A 17,138-nucleotide genomic window follows, 5' to 3' on the forward strand; every position below is an offset into this window, starting at 1 on the left:
GCTGGACCCGGGTGGCTGAAATGAATGGCTGTCGGATCCCAAAAACACCACAACACTTAATTCTCTTGGCTCAACTTGACCTAAACTCTTGTCCTGAGTCCCAATCGGCGCCGACGATCTAGGGCACAGTGAGGGCAGCTGGATGGTTGCGTCGAGTAGTCGGCGTTGGGCACAGGGGCACAGGGGAAGTCGGCGGCACTGCTCTAGGGCAGAGGCGCGATGCTCGTTTTCCGGTGGTGATCGACCGGAGCAGGCGACGGTGGAGACGACTAGGGCAAGAGGGAGACGACGGTCAGCAATCGGGCGACACCGACACTCTATAGTCGACGTCGGTTGTTAGGGTCGGCGACAGCACAGAGGAGAGGAGGAAGGGATCGGGAGGAAGAGAAGGAGAAGGAGACAACGCGATGTGGCTTCGGAAGAGAAGAGGGGAAGAGAAGAAGGAAGAGAAGAAGGAAGGGAATCGATTCGGCCTTAATCGCGAGGCAAGAAACTGTCAGAGAGGAGAAGAAGGAAGGGTGGTTAGGGCACGGTGTCGGGCGCGTGGGTTCGGCGGGGGAGAAAGGAAATGAGAATAAAAGAAAAAGAAAATAAAAAGGAAAAGAAATACAAATTTTCCTTGCTTAAATGGGGTACCTTAAACAGGCTTTCCCGAGGCCCAATTTTTATCCCCTTAAACACATCCACATGAGCTCCGAAAAATTCCCAGAAAATTTCTAAAAATTCTGGAAAATTCTGTCACGGTGATTCTCCCATTTTCGGTATTTTACACAGGAAGATTTGGCTTTGGCCCAAGCCGATGCTGAGAAGGCCCGGGTAGAGCTGGCCAATTATCAAGCAGGAGAAGCTGATCGTCTAACAGCGTATAGGTTATCCTACGTCTCATCTCCTTTCTTCCTGAGGAAGATTGGAGGTTTGATGAACCTTATGCTATGCTGTGGCACGACCGGCGAGGCTCGTCAAATGTTTGAGCAGGATCTGCTTCACTCCCCTTCAGAAGACTTCTTGGATACTGCTCGCCTGATGAACGAGCTTCCGGCCGGGTCATTTCCTTCCTTCAAAGATGACGACGACTTATTTCTCCTTCCCAAGCCTCCTGCTGATACTTAGGCTTAATGTGGCAATGTATTCTGAACTTTAATGTAAAAATGAAACTGCCAAACTTTCGCTCAAACTATTTGCTTTGTAATTTTGGATTCGTCTTTTCCTTGGACTATTTAACCTTCTTATGATATGTTAACCTTCTTATGATATGACATGACTACTTGTTTTCGATCTTTCCTTAGCTCATTAGCTTCTTATCAGCTGCCTTGTATGTTTCCCGACCGATATGAACCGTGGCAATATGGAGGTGTACTTCGACCCTCTGGTTCAAGTTTTATTTAGCCCTGATCGGGATTCCCTTTTTTCTCTGGTTCAAATTTTATCTAGCCCCGGTCGAGATTCCTTTTTTTTACCCCGACCTATTTTCCTTGCCTTTTTTTTGCTGACCGCTCAACTTGGCTTAGTAAATCATCCTGGTCTGCGTTTATATCCCGACCTGTTTAACTTGCCTTTTTCTGTTGACCGCCGTGGCTCAGCCACACCCCCCGGTCTGTTCTTTCCACCGTAATCTAGGTCAGGATAATTCCAGAGCTGGAAATCAAGGGTTAAGACCAGATCGGGAAAGCGCGGACACTTTTCCATGAGACATAACTGTTGCGTCTTTTCCCGAAATCCATCTCCTCGTACTTCGCGCTGACACTTTTCTCGATATACCCTTGGGCATTATTTTCAAAGAAGATCCATCGGCCCTCTTTGCTCCCGCCCATTATTGTGCACCGGTGGATGATGGCTGACGAAATTGCCCCTCTACCCAGCGGCTATAAATAATCTCCTCTCGCTTTTGCCTCTAGACTTTGCACGTCTTCCATTACTACTCCTGAATCTCTGTTTTTGCGTCGATAGCTTCCCGCTTGATCTCTTCTCCTTCTGTTTCTTTTCTCATGGCATCCTCCTCTCTTTTGTCTTCTCTGGCGGCAATGTATTTTCCTGGCTCATCCACTTTCGACGAACTAGACCGGGATGATCTGTGATATACCTATGGAGTGGAGGATAACACCCATGTGATCATCCTCACTGGAGTGCACTAATTCTTCGCTCCTCCTGATGGATATGGCACCTTCTTTAAAGAGAAATTTATGGACGACCTCCGTCTTCCTCTTCACCCTTTCTTTTCTGACATGTGCCGCCACTTCAAAATTCCCCTGAGACAACTGACGCCGAATTCTATAAGGATCCTCTGTGGATTTGTAGTGCTCTGCGACGTATGCGAGCTATCCTGGTCTGCCCCTCTGTTCCATTGTTTCTTCACCCTTCGGCAAAAGGAAGAAGGCTCCTTCCGCTTCCAGTCTCGTATTCGGACTGCTTTTTTCTCACCCCTGCAACCTTCTGAATCGAACTGGAGGAGCAAATTCTTCTTCATTCGATTTTCCTCATAAGGTAGAGTGGCTCCTGTAATGGCAATCGTCACTTCCCCCGAGCCCGCCTCTGGGGGATTTTCATCTTGATACATCTTATATAGAGGCTTCTTCTCATTTAGCGGGATGACAACTGAACTTAACACGCTTATTGTCTGAGGAATTGCTATCATATTTCCGCCTGAGCTATCTTACTCCTGATACGCCTCACTCCCTGGGTAAGCTTCTCTTCTAGTTCTCTTATAACTTCATGCATTTTGTTTTTCTTACTGTAGCTGGCCTCCTACTCTATCTTGTACAGCTGAGGTCTTAACCCGTGCTTAAGAGGTTCAACCTCTTCCTATAAGTGACATGGAGATAATGAGGTGCGATCGAGTTATTTTAGAAAGGAGATCACTCTCCTATTCGATCTCGACCCATGTCGGTGTGGCTTCCCCTGCAAATCCCCGACCTCGTCTTCCTCGCAGAGGCTCGTCTGCTACTCGATCTACCTCCTTTGCTCGTCCCAGGCCTCTGTCTTCATCCCAGCCTGGCGCTCCTGTTCATCCCAGACCTGTCGCTACTGTTCATCCCCAGGCCGCGCCTACAGCCCGGCCTTCCACCTCGACGCAATCAACTAGTCCTCCCTGACCGACGTATAGCCCTGGTCGCTGCCGTGGTCGAAGATCTACCAATGTAACCTATGCCAGCCCTCCCTTCAGAGAAGCCTCTCATGCGGCTCGACGGGCACGTTCTGTAAATAACCGCTCGAGTCGTGATGTCCCCTCTTCTTCTAGACGCAGGGTTCAGTTACCTTCAGAAGATTCTGACTTGGACGATCAGCCCTTGGCTCAGAGACTTCGTCGTAGAGCCACCGATCCTAGCCAAGATTCAGGCTCTTCCGCTGTTCCTCTGCCTCCTATTGCAACCACCACCCCTCCTTCGCCTCCTATTGCAACCCCGACTCCTATCCCGAGCCAGGCAGATGCTCCTCCTGCTCCCCCTGTGGTTCCGACCGAGCCTCTGCTAGCTCAACCTTCCACCTCGCAATAGCCTCAAAGCACTGAAGTTGGCCCCTCGCATCGCCCTTCACTAGCTACTTCACCTCCAGAGCCTTCTCAGGTGCCCCCTTCAGCTCCTTCTGGGTCAGCTGCTGGACCTTCTGGCTCAGCTGCTAGGCCTTCCCAACCACCACCACTTGTTCCTCACTATTATTGTACCACTGCTCCTTCTGAGGCTGAGTTAAGGTCCCGACAAGATGTTCCTACCAGCTCCTTGACGATGAAAGGTCGTTTGACCACTTTATGGGAAGATAGTATGTAGTAGATGGAACTCTTGCCGCCCCCTGCCTAGATGGATTGATTCTCTGAGCTGTATATCAAGGTAAGCTTCTATGATCACCGTAGCTATTATCCTCCCCACTCTTATCAGATATTTCCTTTATGTCCCAGGCCTGTGCAGAATCCCTGATAATAAACCAATCCTTCCATGCTGCTCATCACCAAAATAAGGTGCTACGGGATATGGTAACAGAATTGGAGCTTCAATTAAATGACCCTGCGCAGGTTAGTCATGCCTTGAGAGCCGAAATAAAGGATCTGACCAGAAAGAAGAACCATTTGGAAGTATCCCTAGCGCATACCAACCACAAGGTTAAGGGTCTTCAAGAAGAAAAAAGCCAGGTTGATGTTGTGCACCAGCAACACATGGATCACCAAGCTTTGGAGCATCAACAAGCTATTGACCAACTGACCCAGAAGCTACGTGCTACTGAAACCTTAGCACAGGAGCAGGATAAGAAACTAAAATCACAGGTGTCCCAATTAACGTCTCAAGCAGCAGAACTTTTGACAGTCCGGACTGAACTGGCTCAGGCCCGGGCTACTACTGAAGTAGTATCTACAACCTTGACTATTTATAAGGAAGGGGAGAATGATCGCTGCAAACAGAGCAGCGACCTGTACCTGCGTTCTCCAGAGTTTTGTACACAAGCAGGACAGCGTTTCTCCACATATGTTATATATGGTGCGGCTGGGGCTATGTGACAACTTTACGAACATGGCTACTTAAAATCAGCTCCTCCTGTTAAGTTTTTAGATCATGACCGGATCCTTAAAGAGATCCCGGATGATATTTTTGCTCCTTTCAAATGATCCTTATTCACTGCCTGTACATAATGTAACTTAAAGACTTCTTGTGAAATACTTTATTTCTTTTCTTAATGCACATCCACTTACACCTTGAGGTTTACTTTGCTAAAATTTCTTAGTCTGTCAAAAGAAATATTAAGATGTACAGTTTTCGCTTTGACATATCCTCTTACCGCACTATCTGGTCTACTTTTGGCCCCGACCAGTTATCCCGATCTGTCAAACATGTGACAGCCCGGCCTATTCTCCTTTATATGCTTCTTTACACTCTGTAAGGTCGCAGGTAGTTAGCGCTCCACGGTCGATCTAACTTCTTGCCCTAATTATCTTGCAAATAATAAGCTCCGGACGATAATTTTTTGATGACTTTGTAAGGCCCATCCCACTGGGGTGCTAACTTGGCCACATCTCCCACAGGCTTAACTTGCTTCCAGACCAGATCTCCTTCCCCAAATAATTAAGGAATCACTCTTCTATTATAATTTTGCCTCATTCTTTATCGATAGGCCTTCAGCCGAGCTGTTGTCCTGTCACGGGTTTCACTAATGAGATCCAATTCAGCCAACCGCCGCTCTACGTTTCCTTCATCGTATAATGCCCTCCTGACTGATGGCACTCCAATTTCTATGGGTACTACCGCTTCGTTGCCATAAACCAGATGGAATGGTGTCAGACCGGTACTTTCTTGGGGTGTTGTACGATAGACCCATAGGATGCTCGACAACTCTTCCACCCAGTTACCTCCCACATGATCCAACTTAACCTTCAAACCTTGTACTATTTCTCGATTAATCACCTCGGTCTGGCCATTGCTTTGCAGGTATGCCACTGAAGTGAAGGCTTGCGTTATGACAAATCCCTTACACCAGGCCTGGATTTTTTGCCCTTGAAATTGCCTCCCATTATCTAATACCAATTTATGCGGAATGCCAAACCTGCAGAGAATATTCTTCCACAGAAACTGGATGACTGCATCTTCTGTGATCCTGGTCAGGGACTCTGCTTCCACCCACTTAGAGAAATAATCCACCGCCACCAATAAGAAACGTCTCTGACCCGGAGCCATCAGAAATGGTCCCACAATATCCATGCCCCATTGATCAAAAGGACACGAGACTATAGATGTTCTCAGCAGAGCCGTCGGTCGATGTGTTAAATTTTGATGTTTTTGGCAGGACAGGCAGGTATTTACCAGCTTGTGAGCATCCCTCTATAAAGTAGGCCAGAAATACCTGGCCAGGAGTACCTTGCGAGATAATGTCCGACCGCCTACATGACTGCCACAACATCCCAGATGTATTTCTCGCAAGGCCTGGTTTGCCTCCTCCATACCCAAGCATTTGAGTAAGGGTCTAGAGAAGGACCTCTTGTAGAGCTGATCCCCGATCATGACATAAGCATGAGCTTGCTTCCTGACCAGCCGTGATTCTTCTGGGTTAGATGGTAAGATACCCTGCCTAAGATAGTTGATCACGGGTGCCCGTCAATCAATAGTTGCTTCCCTATTGTTTTGTAAATCTATCTAAGCTATAAGGAAGGTTTGTGTCGTTGATCGGTTCAACACCCAAGTGGTTAAGAAACTGACCATCTTTGCTAGCTCATCTGCCTTCTCATTCTCCGCCCTAGAGATCTTGGTTACTGTGATTTCTGTAAATTCCTCTTTCATCTTCTCATAAGCTTCCCGGTATACTTGTAATTTATCATAATTTATCATAAAGTTGTCGGCTACTTGCTGAGTTACTAGCTAGGAATCTGAATAAATGATTACCCGGGCTGCCCCTACGTGCCGGGCTTCTTGCAGTCTTGCCAACAAAGCCTCATATTCTGCCTCATTGTTGGTGGCTCGGAAATTCAATCGGACAGCCAATTGGAGTATATCCCCTTGGGAGATATCAATAAGACCCCGACCCCGCTTCCTTGATGAGTTGCCGATCCATCCACATAGACCTTCCAGGTTTCTTCAGAGTTGGTCTGATGAATTTTTGTTAAGAAATCTGCTAAGGCCTAAGCCTTAATGGCTGTGCGCGGCTGGTATTATATGTCGTATTCCCCTAACTCCGTCGTCCACTTGATAAGCCGACCTGCAACTTCTACATTAGTCAGAGCTCTTCCCATGGTGCTATTGGTCAAAACTATGATAGGATGTGCTAAGAAGTAAGGTCTTAATCGCCTAGCCATAAGGATCAATCCATAAACCAACTTCTCGAGGGTCGTGTATCGAGACTCGACCCCTTTTAATAGATGAATGAAGAAATATACTGGTCGTTGTACATTGTCATGTTCTTTAACAAGCACAACCCCTACGGCCTCAGGGGTGGTAGATAAGTAGACCCATAATGGTTCTCCAACAACTGGCTTGAATAGAGATGGTAGAGCCTCCAAATACTTCTTCAGCTCCTCAAAAGCTCGGGTACATTCTTCATCCCATTGGAACTTGGAGGCCTTCCTGAGCACTTTGAAGAAAGGAGCAGCCTGGTCTGCAGATCTGGAAATGAATCTTGATAGGGCTGTTATTCTGCCAACTAGCTTTTGTGTTTCCTTTAAATTCTGGGGAGCCTGCATATCGCGTAGTGCCCGAACCTTTTTTGGATTAGCTTCTATTCCCCGCTCGGTCACTAAGTATCCCAAGAGCTTTCCTCCTTTAGCCCCAAACAAGCATTTCAAGGGGTTCAGCTTCAGCCCATATTGTTGGAGAGTCTTGTAGGTTTCTTCTACATCCTTGATCAGGTTCACGGCTAAAGGGCATTTGATGAGTATATCATCCACATAAACCTCCACATTGCACCCGATCTGCTCCCAGAAGATTTTGTCCATCATTCTTTGGTATGTGGCTCCTGCGTTCCTGAGACTGAAGGGCATGACAGTATAACAGAAGGTACCATCAGCCGTAATGAAGCTAACCTTTTCTTGGTCCTCCACTGCTAAAGGTATCTGATGATACCCCTGATATGCATCCAGCATGCAGATCCTCTCGTAGCCGGCAGTGGAATCCACCATCTGATCGATCCGGGGCAGAGGATATCAATCCTTGGGGCTAGCTCGGTTGAGATCTCGGAAGTCTATGCATACCCTCCACTTATTATTAGGCTTCTTTACTAAAACCACATTAGAGAGCCAGGACGGGAACTGCACTTCTCGAACGTGGCCTGCCTTCCATAGCTAATCCACCTCGGCTCTGATTATTTTGTTCTGGTCAACCGAGAAGTTTCTTTTCTTTTGTTTGACTAGTCGGGAGTCCGACAGTAGATGTAACTTATGCTCCGCTACCTCAGGCTTGACCCCAGTTAACTCCTCTATAGCCTAGGCAAAGACATCCCGATTATGGATCAAGCATTGGACTAACTCTTCCTTGAGAGGAGAAGGAAGGTCGCTTGCCAAGCGAGTTAGACTTTTAGGTCGTTCAGCCATAGGCAAAGGTTCTTCTTGGACAGCATGAATGCCCCCATCTTGCATCCTTTGGTTCTTCCTGGCCTCCACCCGTACCATATCAATGTAGCATCGGTGAGAGACTCTTTGCTCTCCCTTGACTTCCCCAACCTGCTCACCAACGGGGAATTTGATTTTTTGATGAAAGGTAGAAACAACGGCCCTAAATTCATGCAGGACGGGCCTTCCCAAGATGACATTATAAGAGGAGGGGGAATCAACCACTATAAAAGTGCTCCTCCTGGTGCGCACTAATGGCTCGGTGCCCAAAGATATGACCAGCTTAATCTGACCCATTGGCTTCACCTCATTGCCTGTAAATCTATATAGAGACGTAGCCACAGGCTGGAGTTTAGTGGCATCGATCTGCATCTCCTCGAATGCAGTTCTAAACAGAATATTGACCGAGCTCCCGGTGTTAACGAAAACCCGAGCCACTCAGCTATTGGCGATGATGGCTTTGATGATAAGGGCATCGTCATGAGGCAGCTCCAGACCTTCCAGGTTTACCGACCCGAAGTTGATAACAGGGCCGGAAGCCTGCTCCTGTCTGCATTCAACAGTGTGAACCTCCAAGCGATGCACATGTGACTTGCGTGCTCTCCCCGAATCTCCATCAGTTGGCCCTTCAAAGATCATGCCAATCTCTCGGACGGCGGTATTGCCTCTATTCTCGGCTTCCCGCGCTCCTTCTGGCTCTTTCCCCCGACCGGGTTGATGAGTACTGGGTCCTACTAGGTCGGGGCGGGGTTGTCTGGCCTGTCCAGCCGCGGCTCGTTGCTCTTCCATCATCTTGATTACTTGAGGGGCTAGCTCGGGCGGCGGTATGCCTAACTCTGTAGTCCGCTTGGAGTGTCGAGCAAACTGGAAACAATGATTAGTATCATGAGTACGAGATCGATGATAGGTGCAATACCGAGTGTTCCATGGTCCAGGTCGAAGAGCGTCCATGGCTGCGACTCGGGGAGCTGATCTAACCTTCGACCCGGGATGGAAGGTAGGTCGGGCTTCCCGAGCGCGCGGTAGAGGTTGAGGAGGTGGTTGAAGCACCCTTCTTTCTGGCTTATTGGTAGAGGGAGGTGGTCTTTCGGCTTTCCTCCGGCCCGCCTGTGCTTCTTCTATTTTGATGTAGCAGGCAGCTTTTTCCACCATCTCATCAAAATTTCGAGCGGGATTTTTGATGAGATCTCTGAAGAATTCTCCTTCTCCTAATCCATGAGAGAAAGCGCTCATCAAAATCTCCGAAGTGGCGGTGGGGACATCCTGGGCCACTTGATTGAAGCGGTTGATATAACTTCTTAGGGGCTCGGTCGACCCTTGCTTAAGAGCGAAAAGACAGTGATCCGTCTTCTAATATTTTTTACTACTGGAAAAACGACGCAGGAAGGCCGTCTTGAAGTCCAAGAGACAGGTGATGGATCCTTGTGGTAACCCATCAAACCATTTTAGTGTCGAACTAGATAGAGTATTCAAGAAAACTCGACACTTGACAACATCACTGTATTGGTGCAACAGGGCTGCATTTTTAAACTTGCGTAAATGCTCTTCCGGATCTTTGCTCCCGTCATACTCCTCGATCGAGGGGCCCTGTAGCCCTTAGGCAATCTTTTATTCAAAATCCTAGCCGAGAATGCTACTCTCTTATTCGGGTCTTTTGGGAACACTTCCGGTATGATGAGAGTCTTCCCTTTCTTCGAATCTTTGGGCAAGGAACTTTCAGCCATGGAGACTTGAGGCTGTTCTTTCTTAAGGCTGAGGCCATGGGAGTCTGGCTGATAATACTCCACGCTAGGCTCGCGATAAGGAACCTGAGGAAACCCTTCAGGCTGTTTTCTCTTAGAGCCCCGATCTGAAACAGGGAGGGGCTCCTTGGAAGCTTCAGCAGGAGCTTGGCGCGGTCGTGAGACAGTCACTTGCTTCTCGGAGGCTGCTCGCCTCTTGGCCTCCTTGAAGAGTTCGTATTCTCCGTCGGTCATGGTGACATTGATGCGGCCAGACTCCTCCATCTTCACGTTCCAGAACAGGTGATTGTGTTCCCACAGACGATGTCAAATTTGATCCCGTCCGGAAGCAGAGTCGGATGAAGGCGGACCTCGATGTACTGGAAGTTGACGGAAAGTCACCGCGACGTCGGATCTACCTGGCACCCCCCGGAAAGATTCGCACGGGTGGCTAACGAAGGAAGATGACCAGAATGATGACACTGCGACTCTGCGCACACTCAGATGAACCCACGAGTCGTTAGAGACCAAAAACCAGGGAAAAAGTCCCCGGGTCAAGTCCTTCGACGCTCAAGTCAGGTACTTTTTCCCCAAAAAGCACAGAGAAAGGACGAAAAGTAAAAACAAGAAAGAAATGACGAGTGAGCGTACCTGCATAAGGGATAAAACATCCCTTTTTATACTACAACAGAAGTTTCTGGGTCTGACGGGTGTCAGGGAATGTCAGCTGTCAGGATTTGTCTGGCGGTGAATGACACGTGGCACCTTCTTATAGGCTGGCGATAGAATCAAAGGGGTAATGAGCCCCAACCGTTAGCATACTCCCTGACACACTGATTATTCTTTGGCATTCTCTGACAGGTAGTTACGATTCCCTGGCTTGTTTGTCCTGTAGTGCCTGGACGCTAGGTCTGCATTCCTAGGTCTGTATTCCGACCTGCTTCTGTATGTTGTTATCCGTGGTTCGTCTGTCCCGACCTATGGGCCAGACCTGTATCTCGACCGGCTTCTGTTCGCTGTTATCCATGGCCTGTACGTTCCGACCTGTACACCAGATCTGTATCCCGACCTGCTTCTGTTCGCTGTTATCCATGGCCTGTACGCCAGGTCTGTATCCCGACCTACTTCTATCCGCTGTTATCCATGGTATATGCGTTCTGACCTGTACGCCAAGTCTGTATCCCGACCTGCTTATATCTGCTGTTATCCATGGCGTATACGTTCCGACCTGTACTCCAGGTCTGTATCCCGACCTGCTTCTATCCGCTGTTATCCATGGCGTGTACGTATCGACCTGTACGCCAGGTCTGTATCCCGACCTGCTTCTGTTCGCTGTTATACATGGCCTGTACGTTCTGACCTATACGCCAGCTCTGTATCCCGACCTGCTTCTATCCGCTGTTATCTGTGGCATATACACTCCGACCTGTACGCCAGGTCTATATCCCGACCTGCATCTGTCTAATATTATCCATGGCGTGTGCGTTTCGACCTGTACGCTAAGTCTATATCCCGACCTGCTTCTATCGGCTGTTATCCATGGTGTGTACGTTCCGACCTGTACGCCAGGTCTATATCCCGACCTGCATCTGTCTAATATTATCCATGACGTGTACGTTTCGACCTGTACGCCAAGTCTGTATCCCGACCTGCTTCTATCCGCTGATATCCATGGTGTGTATGTTCCGACCTATACACCAGGTCTGTATCCCGACCTGCTTCTATCTGCTGTTATCCATAGTATGTGCGTTCCGACCTGTACGCCAGGTCTGTATCCTAACCTGCTTCTATCCGCTGTTATCCATTGCGTATACGTTCCGACCTGTACGCCAGGTCTGTATCCCGACCTACTTTTATCTACTGTTATCCATGGCGTGTACGTTCTGACCTATACGCCAGGTCTGTATCCTAACCTGCTGTATTTTTCTCGAGGCCTTTCCTTCTGCGCCCTTACCTGGCCTGTGAGCCTTCTCCTTAGCTGTATTTGGCCTGTGGATCCAATTCTCAGCTGTACTCGCCCTGCGAACCCCATTCTTGATTGCTATAAAGGCTGGATCCGGTCCAACTTGGCCTCCTATCCTTTAACTTCCCCGTCAGGTGGGACTCTGACCACAGCCACGCAAGCTTGACTTCTGACCTCCATAGGGTTAGACTTCTGACCTCCACGGGGGCTAGACTTCTGACCTCCACGTAAGCTTGATTTCTGACCTCTACGTAAACTTGACTTCTGACCATCTTGTGGTCTTGACTCCTAACCACATCATCTTACTGACCCCACAATCATGCACCGTATCAGTTACAAAAAGGAAAATTTTCTCCAAAATTAAAATATTCCTTTTTAACTACAAATAAGGAAAGATATCAAATCTTTCTCTTAATCTTTTGTAGAAAGCTATAAAAGGAAAGATTTAAATTTTAAATTTTCTTTTAAAACCATGGCTTCCACATAAGGAAAGATTTTAAAAATTAAAACTCCTTTTAATCTAATGTGGTCAGCCACCCTACTTGGGCTCCAAGCTAGGGCCGGCCACCACTTGAACCCATCTAGCCTTGGTTTGGCCGACCCTAGCTTGGGTTCGAAGCTTGTCTTGGTCAGCCACCTTAAGGTGGGTAAGAAGTTGGGTTTCGGTGAATATAAGACTTTATAAATAAGAGGCTACGACAGGGACCGAGAGGAGGAATTGGTTTGGTCTCCCGATGAACTTGAGCTTCCCGTGTTCGTCCCGAACACCCAACTCGAGTTCATCAATAATAACTCATACCACTAAAAAGTTATTATTGAACTACTGCACCAATCCCATATTACTATATAGACTCCTTATCATGAGTGTGTTAATCTCCCTGTGTTTAAGATATCAAATTTTCACTAATTAAATGAGTTACTGACAACTCACTTAATTAATATCTAACTCCAAGAGTAGTACCACTCAATCTTATTGTCATGTTGTACTAAGTCCACCTGCAGGGTTTACATGACAATCTTTATGAGCTCCTCAAGGGGATATCATCAACCTAAATTACTAGGACACAGTTTCCTTCTATAAACAACAACACACCATATAAATAATATTATTTCCCAACCTATCGGACCTTTTGATTTAACGAGCTAAATCTCACCCATTGATAAGTCAAAGAAATAAATACTAAGTATACGTGCTTGTTGTTATATCGGGATTAAGAGTACACACTTCTATAATAACTGAGGTTTTGTTCTTTTATGCAGTCAGTATAAAAAGAACAACCTCAAATGGTCTTGCTCAATACTCTCATAGTGTACTAGTGTAATTTTATAGTGTAGATAAACTAATACCAAATTACACTACAACCACTCCAATGGGTTATCCATTCCATCTTGGTTGTGAGCTACTATTTATAATTTATAAGGATCTGATAACATGATATTCTGTGTGTCTCCTCACACTATGCTATTTACAATATAAATTAAATGGACAACTATACTTAGCATAAATGTAGACATTTGACCAATGTGATTCTTATTTCTAAATAAATATTTATACAAAAAGTTAGGCTTTTAGTATACATTCCAGCAAAACCACTACTGTATAAGCAATGTAGCGATATGATTTTTCGAAGGTGCATACCTAAGGAGGAGATTAAAGATATCCTTGGCCATTTCCATTCATCATCATATGGAGGATACTTAGGTATTTCCAAAACAGCAGCTAAAATTTTGTAAGCAGGGTTTTATTGGCCAACTCTATTCAAGGATGTAAAGGAGTATGTGTAACCAAGTGATAGGTGTCAAAGAACAGGAAACATCACAAAATGACATGAAATGTCATTGAATTACATGTTTGAAATTGAGCTATTCGTTGTATGGGGGATTGATTTTATAGGACAATTTCCGACATCTTGTGGAAATAACTATATCTTAGTTACGGTTGATTATGTGTCAAAATGGGTATAAGCTATGACTTCACCTAAATGTGATTCCAAGTAGTAATCAAGATGTTCAAGAAAGTTATTTTCCCTAGATTTGGAGTTCCCAGAATTGTTATTAGTGACGGGTGGTTCCCATTTTATCGTAAGACAGTTCAAAACATTGCTAAAAAAATATGGAGTAAGTCATAAAATTGCAACTCCTTATCACCCGAAAACTAGTGGGCAAGTGGAAATTTCCAACAGAGAAATCAAACTTTACTAGAAAAGATGGTATCCACTTCAAGGAAGGATTAATCTCTCAAGGTAGATGATGCCCTCTGGGCGTATCGAACTGCTTATAAAACCCCAATTGGAATGACACCCTTCAGGCTAGTTTATGGGAAATATTGCCATCTCCCGATTGAGCTTGAGCATAGAGCATATTGGAAAATTAAAAAGATCAATTTCGATTTGAAAGAGGCAGGAGAAAGGAGAAAGCTTCAACTTAATGAACTTGATGAGCTCATGATGGACGCTTATGAGCATGCTAAGTCCTATAAGGAAAGAACAAAGAGGTGGCATGATAGACACATCAAAGACAGAGAATTTCGAGAGGGAGACTTAGTCTTACTATTTAATTTGAGATTGAAGTTGTTTCTAGAAAAATTGAAGCCAAGATGGTCTGAACCTTTTAGAGTTAAAAAGGTTTATCTATTTGAATCTATAGATATTTAGAAGCAAGAAATCGAAACCTTTAAAGTCAATGGGCAGAGGCTCAAAAGATATTTCTTAGGAATGCCGGAGGAGGAAGTTGAGAACTTGAATTTTACTAAACCACATCCTCCAGAATGAGTCGCACTACAACAAAAACCCTCATAGACATCGGTGGAACAACAACAGTTTTAAGCAAAAATCGATGTCTTTGAGTATTTTACATCGTTTTTTTCCAAAAACCGGTGTCTATGAGCGCAGATTTTCGCTCATAGACATCGGTTTTTTAGGCGATGTCTATGAACGTTTTTTTCGCCGCCTGGGAAGCCTCCGGTGAGGACGAAGAGCTCCTTTCCGAAAGTGCCTTCGTCCACGCCGACGACAGAAGGCGGGGCAGGAGCAGGTGGGGAGGCGAGAGGAGGCGAAGGCGGCTGTTCCATGGTGGTCCGCTGGATCTTGTGGCAGATGCCTCGCTCGCCGTTGCAGAGGCCGCGGCCACCCATGGTCTCCGAGAGGTCGAGCTTGGCGGAGGGGGTGAAAGTGAAAGCGGAGCGGGTCAGAGGGGTGGCCTGCTGGAGGAAGGTGGAGTTGCGAGAGTGAAGGCGAGGGTTGAGTGTAGTGTGGATGGGAATCGAAGTCGCCATGGATGGATGGATGGATGGAAGGAAGGAAGGAAGGAGATCAGGTGATTCGTCGAGTCGAGCAGGAATGATCGCGAAGGCTGCTGGTTGGAGGAGGTTTCCAGACCACAAAATACTCAATCACATCGAATGTTTAGGGTAATTGCATTTTTTGATCTAACAAGTTAACCTATATCGTCGCTCGCTTCGCCGTCGACGAGCACAACAAGAAACAGGTCTCGCGTTCCTCCTAATTACTATTTTTTTTCTCTCCCAAAATTGGGGCTTTTTCTCCAGACCATTGTTTTTCGATCTGTCGATACGCAGAATGCGCTTCTGGATTTTGCACGTGTTGTGAAGGCGAGGGAGCAGGTTGCCGCTGGAACTCTGCATCACTTGACGGTGGAGGCAATTGAGGGAGGGGAGAAGAAGCTGTACGAGGCCAAAGTGTGGGTGAAGCCATGACTTAATTTCAAACAGGTTGAAGAATTCAAGCATGTTGGCGAACAAGGTAAATCTAGCGTCACTTTACTAAACACATTCTTAGTTTTCTTGTACACTGTTGAAGTGAAAAACATAGTGAACATGAAGATGGTAAAGATTCAAACCAAAAAGCGCAAGGTCCAAAATATACAAATTTTTCATGGTCTCTTGAAGAGATACCTATTAAGTTGCCATTACACTTACATCACACCACATCATAACTCCATTATATTATCTTTCCTTTTATAAACAAGGAGTCTAAGGATACAAGTATATCGAGCGTCTAGATAAGTGAGATTAGATCGGTCAATATAACACTAGTAAGATTAACACAAATGCATGAACATGATGTTGCTGTTTTCAGTACTGATTGTAATACTGAGCCATCTGCTCACACAATAAATGTGCCCAAATCTGGGAAACTAAAGGACCTTATTCAGGTTCTAGGTGTTGCTTCTTCATTGAGAGACGATGAGAGTCTATTGATTGCTAAGGCATGTTTTTTTAAAACAAAAAAATGTTATATTCAATCAATGAACTTTTGCTTTAGTAATGAATTAACCATTATTGAAGCATCCACAGGTTTATGCTAATTGCATTATCCGTTTTCTGGATGAACCATCAGATTCAGTATCCCTGATACCAAAAGATGCTGAAAAATCTCCAGTTGTGATTTTTGCACACCAAAGATTGGAAGAGTGAGCTTTATAATCTCTATTTGTTTTTGCTCCGCGTTTTTTTTGAAGTTATTGTTTTCCTATCAAAATCAAATTTCATGTTTGGATATTCTTTCAAGATATAAAGTTTGTAGTAATGCATACAAGACTTTTAGAACTTAAGATAGTTTCTTAGATAGTTTCTTTAAATAGTTGCATGATTGTTTTGAGAGTGAGTTTGATTCGATTGATATAATTGATAGCATTATGGATGAGCATAGGAAGTTTTGGAAGAAAGAAGAGGAATTTTGGGGCACTATGCGAATAGTCCAAGTTCGAATAAATGCTATGTATCAATATTATCAGATTTGATACGACATATGTCTTGTTTTCCACATCCTTTCTCTCGTCCACCCCCATACATTGATTCCATTGAGGACAATGTAATGTTCAAGTCGGTTGGGGGGGGGGGGGGGGGGTTGTACAGTTGCAGTTTACTTCAGTTGTAGTTTATTTTCTTAGTCTAGTTGTACTTTGTTTTCTTAGATTAGTTTTCTTTCAGTTTTGAGGCATTTTGAGCTACACTGTCCATAATATTATTGCTGACTTGTCCGAGAGTAAACTTCTAGCACGATCATTATCTAGAGGTCATGAGTTACAATTTTCAGTGCTAGTATATTTAGTGATATATTTTTCTATCTATAGTGGAACAAGATGAGTATATCATTTGTTTGATAGCAAAAATTTTCGCACATTTATTGTTTAGATTCATGTTGTTAGGTAATTAGTGCTAGTATGTTTGGTGATCTACTTTTCTCTATCTTCAATAGTAGGACATGAACATTGTTTTTCATTGAAAGGATTTGATTCTAGTCTAGTTTAAGGATATCTTTTCACTTGCCTTATTTTGATAGTTGAAAGTACTAAAAATAGTCATGATTCATTAGACTTGATGAGTACTTGAATGCCCATGATGATTTCTTAACTACATCTAGGTCACTAGACTGATTCTCGAATCATTAAAGCTTATTTGAAAAAATGGAAATAACAC

General features: G+C 45.3%; 1 long non-coding RNA gene across 1 annotated transcript in view; it reads left to right on the forward strand.

Annotated features, from left to right (window-relative positions):
- Window positions 1-16,129, forward strand: part of LOC122028670 — a 38,166-nt gene extending 22,037 nt beyond the window's left edge. The window contains exon 4 of the long non-coding RNA XR_006124909.1: window positions 16,014-16,129. This is a non-coding gene — a long non-coding RNA (uncharacterized LOC122028670). The remainder of the gene's footprint in view (window positions 1-16,013) is intronic.
- Window positions 16,130-17,138: the final 1,009 nt, after the last annotated feature.

The sequence above is a fragment of the Zingiber officinale genome, chromosome 10B (genome assembly GCF_018446385.1).
Source record: "Zingiber officinale cultivar Zhangliang chromosome 10B, Zo_v1.1, whole genome shotgun sequence".
Classification (NCBI taxonomy): Eukaryota; Viridiplantae; Streptophyta; class Magnoliopsida; order Zingiberales; family Zingiberaceae; genus Zingiber; species Zingiber officinale.